Source organism: Wasmannia auropunctata, unplaced genomic scaffold, assembly GCF_000956235.1.
Source record: "Wasmannia auropunctata unplaced genomic scaffold, wasmannia.A_1.0 LD336026.1, whole genome shotgun sequence".
Taxonomy (NCBI): domain Eukaryota; kingdom Metazoa; phylum Arthropoda; class Insecta; order Hymenoptera; family Formicidae; genus Wasmannia; species Wasmannia auropunctata.
This window is the reverse complement of record NW_012026864.1, coordinates 1,427,461-1,435,223: the sequence shown is the minus strand read 5'-3', so window position 1 is coordinate 1,435,223 and position 7,763 is coordinate 1,427,461.

Here is a 7,763-nt window from a genome sequence, read left to right as displayed (position 1 = left end):
TTTTTTTTTCTCCTCAAATTGAATGCACTCGAAAAAGTTTCCGAGTCGAAACGAGATTGGGTTACCATTCTGATCCCCGCGTGATTTCCACGAGAAATAAAGCAGCTGCAATATACTATGTAGCATCTTGAACGAAAATCTCACGCATAGTAATGTTCGCCGGTTGCCTATCCCTTCGTTTTTCTGTCGGTTTTTCTACGGTTGACATTGTGCTCTGGTCAAAAAATTGTCCATCGCGCGACCCCTTTCCCAAGTGTCTCCCAGGCTCCTCTCTCTGCCTCTCCCTCTCCGGTAAATTTGCATATTTTTAGCCAAGGAACTGTGCTATACTTCGTTAAGCACGTTCCGTTAAACCCTTTTTCTCACACAATATACGAAGATATTAAGATCCTAAAATCTACACATTTTCCAAAGACATAGACATTCTTTTTCCGAATAAAATATAATGTTGAGAGAGAATCACGAAAATGACTGTTTAATTGACTCGAGACGATTGACATTTTTTAAAGGGATAATAAAAATCGGAGGCAGCAAGATATCGCGTGCTATATTAAATTAACAATTTTTATATTGTAATTTTGTAAAAATATCGCGAATTTTATTGCATTTATTACTGTCGACATTATCGAAATGCCATGAAGCTGTTCCTATTCCTGATTTCTTAAAAAATAAATGAATATCTTTCGATGTTCAGGAAATAATTTATAAGATCATAAAAATAATTAGAAGTCAATCCAGAAAGTACAAGCTAAAGATTTTGAGCGCGAGAATATAAAACGAACGACATCTCACGGGGATGACTGATCCGCGCAGTTCAACAAATCTATAGGAATCAAGCTCATCACTCACATATATCATATACTCGTATTTGCAAGAGATAGTGATAATTTGATAAACATGTGAGAAAAAGTGGAATTAAGTATACCAACGTAATACCTAATTTAACAATAATAGGAGTAAGAATAAAACTTAGATTCAATTTTTTATGTAGACGCAGCAGAATGGCAGAGGCTAAATTTTTTAAAAGAATTCACATCCCTTAATTAAAGAAGAACGATAATTCGATATCCTCGCACCCCTTTTCTTTACGCGAGATCGCAATGGGCTTAGCGCGATTTCACGTAAAATCATCCCCTTTCAGGTACCAATAATGGACTGTATCCCGTATAGCGAAGAAATCGAATTATCTAACAATTAACCGGCGCATCCGCCTTGTAACGCCTCGTGCAATCGCGCGACGTAAAGCGATCCCGCCGCGCCGGTCTCACGGAGTCGAGAGCGTCCGGATCGCTCTATGCAAATCGCGAATGAGCGAGCGAGCGAGCGAACGAACGAGCCGAGCCGAGCGCCGAGCATCGCGGCGCCTTTGGCTTCTCCCGGCGCTCTCTCACCCTTTCACGGATTACGGAGCTGTCGCAAAAAACGTCCGCCTCGCAGTAACGGTCTGCCGGCAAAACCTCCCTTTCCGCCTTGCTTTTTCTACGTGCGAAAATAAAAGTCTCTCGCGCTTTTCCTACCGGTCCGGAGAAAGGCTGCGGGAGTGGGGGCTGGGACGACGGGTAGCGCAGCGCAGGGAGGGAAGGGGGCAAAAATACGAGAGGACGCGGGAGGGGGTGTACGAGGGTTGGCGGCGGTCTGGCGATGGGAGGGCGGCAAAAAGAATCGTAGCGATGTCGGCGAAGGAGGAAAAAGAGCAGTTCGCGAGAGGCGACGAAGGGGTGGCGAAAGGGTTGAGAGAGAGGAGAGAGAGAGAGAGAGAGAAACGGGAAAGAGGGAAACGGTTTCAGAGGAAACCGAGATTCCGGGATGTGAGATTTTGAGAAATATATATAGGTATATACGTTTTCCCCCGAACTCTGCGCGCGCGATTAAACGCGTTTACGCTTCACGTTTCACGCTGCGTATTACGTCACGTGTCATTATGCGTCGGGAAACTGTTGGTGGAATTTGATAAGGAGGCGCATTGCGTTTTTTGCGTGACACGTTTTTTTGCGAGATGCGAAAAATTAGTTCTGTATATTTCTGTTCGATATTGGACGTGCATTTAAAAAATTATACAATCAGATGTACTCCGAAATATTAAACGTGAAAGGCCCTCCCGAAGACAAAATCGGATCACCCTGGGCGAGCATGTGCCATCGCGGTTTCCCTCTTCGCGTGCCCACCCTTTAACGTCCAAATGCCAAAACGTGCGCGCCAGGAAGAAGCGACGTGGGGTGGGGAGGAAGACTGTGGGTATAGGACGTGTACTTTTCAGGGTACCGCATGTCGGGGGGGGGGCGGGTTTCGGGTACCACCCTGCAAAAATGTCGGTTCCTCGGGCGCAGATAGGGCGCGGGGTAAGGAGGTCGCGCATCTACAGGGGTTGCAAGCGCGGTGCAGCGACTGAGAAGGGGGGAGGGGGCGCGGCGGGTAGGGAAAAGGGGGCACGAGGGTGAAGATGGGTTTTTATGCGGCGTGCCCTCCCCATCGTCCCGTCCCTCCTCTCCGTCTCCATCCCCCCGTTAGCCTCGACGGCAGGGGCGGCGTGAGGCAGGGGCGCGTTTTTACGACGACCACGGCGAGGGCCAGGGAGGAGCTTATGTACACCACGACGACACCGGTAAGACGAGCGGTTCGTGACGGCGGGTGAGAGAGAGAGAAAGAGAGAGCGAGAGAGGGGGGAGGGAAAGAGGGGGGGGGACATCACGGTTTTCGCATCATTCTCATCTGGACCCCCGCGTGCCGGGAGTCCGCACCGGAATGCGACCTCCGGCCGATCTGCGAGACCACGCCTCTCACGTGGCCGACGATGGCTCATCTTCGGCGTGCCCTAGCCTGGATTTTAACCCCCCTCTTGGACCGGGGTACGAGCCGCCGAGCAACAATGCCCGATTATCCGTCACGCGCGCGAGAGATCGCTCTCGCTCCTCGCCACTCCGTAGAGAGCGTTAATTTTTACATCCATCCCCACGTATCTCCGGTATAACAATTACCCGTATATTTGACGAACGGAACGATATTCGTATGTGGATGAAAAGCAAAACGATGCTTCCTTTAATTAAGACACAATACAGTTCCTACAGTCTGTTGTGCGTTCGCGCGGTCCTAACTTCTAATTTTTTTTTGTGCCAGAAGATTTATTATCGATAAAATAATTTTAATGAGACGGAGAAGCGTGATTTTAATTGTTTAGCATTTAATTTCCAAGCACATTGCAATCTTCGAAAAAAAAGCCGTGATGTAACTTTTTATGTTCTTCGACGATTTCTTTCAATATTGAAAAAATACGGAGAACGGAGCGATGTAATAATTAACATAAAGATTCTAAATTAATACGCGGCGGCAGCAGGATGTTTTCTGTCGCTATTCCGTTAACGCTTTAAAGCTACGATAACATAAAAATCGAACAAAAGCAACACGTCCATATCTATGTCTCGATCATTGACGCAATTAGTCTTGTTTACTACGCTTCGTCCATGACATACAGGGTGTCCCAGTTTTATAGCCTTTTCTTCTGAGCGTATGTATATCCCTCTTACAATTAGATCTGCATTTTTTTGTGTGATCGTTAGGAAGATAATAAACTCTTTATATATATTTATAAAGAATTTATTTATTTATTTTCTAACATAAGATAAAACTATTGAATTATCGATCAGTTTTTATTCGTGCAGCGAAATGTTCTCGAAGATATATCTTAATTTTTCACAATAAAATTGCATACCAAATTTTATATATAAAATCTAATACTAGTATATTTGCATACATTTTATTCGAAAGATTTAGAAGCAATTTTTAGGTATAAAATTATTTTTCAAATTACAAGATTAATATCTGTTATAGTTTCAAAATTTATATAACTGGTATTAATTACAAATAGTTCAATGCTACTAAAAGTTTGAATAAAAAATGACAATATTATAAAAATTAAAATAGGAAACATTAAAATTTCCAGTGAATTATTTATCAGTAATATCAAGAAATCTCCCGTCTTTATTTCAACTTACAGATGATTATACTTTTATTGCTATTTTATAAATGCTGTTCAAATGAATTTATCGATTTATAGAACGGTATAATTAAAAATATAGTGCATTTTTAAAAGAGAAAATATGTAGGACCGAAGCTTTCTATAAGTTCACAATTTTTTTTTTTGAAAATAACAATAAGAGCGTAACGAGAGGAAATTTTCGTACCGTTTTCTTATGAGGCTACATCTGCGTCCCAGGTGCGGCGATAAGGTGGAGCTAACTAGAAATTAACAGGTTACGGGTTAAGTTAAGCGCGACCCCCCGATCTTAACCGCTTCGACGAAGATTCCGGGAACCGTCGTCGCGCGCCGTCGACGACGCTTTCGGACGGCAGGGCAGGATAGAAGGGGGCGGCGGGGCGGGGAGGGGGAGGAAGCGTCGGTGTCGCCGCGGCGCCGGCGGTGGTGGGGCGGCGCGAAAGAGAACGGCCGCGTATTCGCCGCGCGACGCGCAATGTGCACCGCGCCATCGTTCGAACCGCGTCGGTGTCGCTCTCGCGCGCAACGACGGGGTGACGATATCCATCGCCTTTCGATCGCGCCTGACTTTACCGATTACCGCGTGAGGGAATCGTAGGCGGCGCGTGGATTCGGCGAGTTCTCTTCGCGCTTCCCGTTCTCTCCCCTACCTCGGGGGAGAGCGAACTTTCGCAATCGCTCCCGGACGGATCGTACGGACGACTGTCGGGGCTGTCTCGTCGCGAGATCGTCATGACCCGCGCGATCCGCGGAGCGACGCGATAAACGCAGGATCGGCAGGAATAAGGACGAGAGCGATCCCCGAATCCGTCTCCGTTCGTCGTCCTCCGTAACGTTCCACTTTCCTCCGGGGCGGACGCAAGCGCGGCGATCGAATGCGCCTCGTTGGATGCTGCCGGCAGCGCGCGTGGTCGACCTGGAAGCCCGTGCTCGTCGGAGCACTGCTGTGAGCGGGTGCTGCTGCTGCTTCTGCTGTCGCTGCCGCTGCCCTAGGTAGCACTGGTGGCCGCGATGGACGCGCGCGTGGTCGTCGGTGCGCCGGCCGTGGAAGAGACGCCGGTGGCGGCGGCGACGCGGGGCGTCGCGACGCCCTCGCCGGTGCCCTCGGCACCGAGCACCGTCGTAACCGTCACCGGTACCGGTACCGGCAGCGGCGGCGGCGGCGGCGGCGGCGGCGGTGGCGGCGGCAGTTCCATCGTCGCCGCGACCCTCGCGTCCGCATCCTGCGCCCCGCAGAACCCTGCAGTCGTCGTCGTTGCGAGCCCTTCCAGCAACCATCAGCAGCCGACCGGTGTGCCGGTCGCCGCCGTGCCCAGGATAGTCAGCAGGAACGTCAACGGCACACGTAAGTTGTCTGATCAAACTGTTTATCTCGCGATCGGAAATTACGCGCGCGGTAATTACTTGACAGCGAGACTCATGTATTTTTGCATTTATTCTCATTGATATACGATTAATCGGAATTCACAAAGTGTTAATCGCTGGATAATTAAGGCAGAGAATTTGTATTTTTAATCACATCTCTCCAAACTCTTGCGTGTAATCTACCGCGAAAACGCGGAAGATGTATTGACACATTTCGTTGCACGAATAAAAACTCAGTAATTCAGTAGTTTTATCTTATGTTGTAGAAGTATGTTTTTGTTTGTGTGAGTGAATGAAAAAATAATCGAGAAGAGGATTGTATAGTAATGAGATATCTTTGAATTTTCTTAATTTATAAAATAAATCCTTTAATTATAATGAAAAAAAATTGAATTTTATACACAAGTTACATTATTATATCACTCATCTTATGTATAAAAGCAGATTTGTATATGAAGTCATTTGGTCAAAAATTTATCTTTTTCTATACAATCCCACATACACTCACACACACACTCTTAGGTATTTTTCTAATCTTTCTTCTATTCACATTTTTTCTCTCTGGGAATTAATGAGTATATTATCCCGTTACTGCATTAGTTCCAGTTCGAATAACACCGTTAATCTTTCGGCTAATGTCTTTAACCGTCGAGAATCGATTTAAGAGCAAAATCCGCCCATTAAAGCCCCCTCATAAACTCAAACGGCTAACAAGTGTATGGCTTACCTACATGCGTAAAGTAAGAAGTGCGTTGCCGTTAATTTTTTGCATGCTCCAGTTACAAAGAGCGGTGCGCTCCTCGAAGTTATCTATCGGCTCGGTATTTTAAACCGAAACTGACGAAGGAGAGCCGGTTATCCTGCCGCGGTCTACAATCAGCTGATCCGTTGACTAAATAGAGCTTGTTTAATATGTACTGTCTACGAGAAAGAGAGAGAGAATAGCAACACGCGTAACGCATGCGTTTGCATGGATCTACGATGCGTGGTTTGCTCGATTTATGAAATAAATCGCGGTGTCCGATCGATTTCATGCGAACTGATAGGTATGAAATCGCTCGTTAATTACATCCAGCCCATACCCTGCGACCGTGCGTATCGCAAATATAAACGTTATTCTCGACAATTGCCTTCTTCGCGGCTCACTTAAACGATCCAATACTTAATTTGCGTCAGGTCAGGTCTCAGGATAGAAATCCAATGCATCTCTATAATTGATAATTATAATTCCGTGAATTTTAATACAATACACGCGTTGTATTTTAATATGTATTTTATACATGTGTACATTTCAATTACGATTCAAACAAGTCTAATCACATCGGTCGTAATTGAAATGTACACATTTATAAAATATATATTAAAATACAACACGTGTATGGTATCAAAATACACAGAATTACTATTATCAAGAATTATTATTATATCGTCTAAAATGAGACTTGTTCGAGTCTAATCGCATCGGATAAAATCGAGTCTAGTTCTAGCATATTCGTTCGTAATTGTGGAATATTTCATAATCGTAATTAATTTAATTTTATTATGCTATTGGTAATCACTGGATAGCCGTCAATTTGATCACATTCTACTAAATTTGTTTGGAGATATTTCTTTCATTAAAAACTAATTTACTTTTCTTCTTTATAATAGTAACTTCAAAATTTTACGATAGTCTTATCCTCGAAAATTTTGAAAAACATGAAAGAAAAGTGTATAAAAGAAGGGTGTTGCGAAAGGCCGGTTTTTACTGTGTTCGCGGAAAGTAAAATCGATATTATTTCGTATAGTTTTTGAGACGAGGAATTTAATGGTGCTAGTTAAAATTACGTCACATGTCGAGAACGCATCGAGAATCGAGTTTGAAGTCGGAAAAATGCGTGGCGTCGCAGTCATTCGCGAGACAAGTCGCTACGCTGTACGTGTCGATGATGTGCAGTGTACATTTACATTTTTTTATTACAAATAAAGAATTTATTATAAAAATAGTATATATTTATTAACGAAAATATCAGGCGCAACGGAACGTCGTGTATGCCTGCGAATACGAATATGTTCGAGTCGCGACTTTCCCCACCCGGGCAGATCGCCGTGCATCCTCCGAGTGAGTCACTCATTTTTCCGACTTCGAACTCAATTTTTGATGTGTTCCCGTTATAATTTTAACTGGCACCATTGGACTCCTCGTCTCAAGAGCTATAAGAAACGATGTCGATTTTACTTTCCGCGCGAGCGCAGCTAAAAAAACCCGGCCTTTTCGTAACGATTTCTTCTTTCAATAATCCTTTGTGTGATGTAATCTTTATATTTGATACAAACTTCGAAAGTGTTCCGTGTTCAAAAAATAAAATGAAATAAAAGTAATTCGCGGTGGTACTGTGATGCAGATAGTATCTCGGACTCGGCGCAG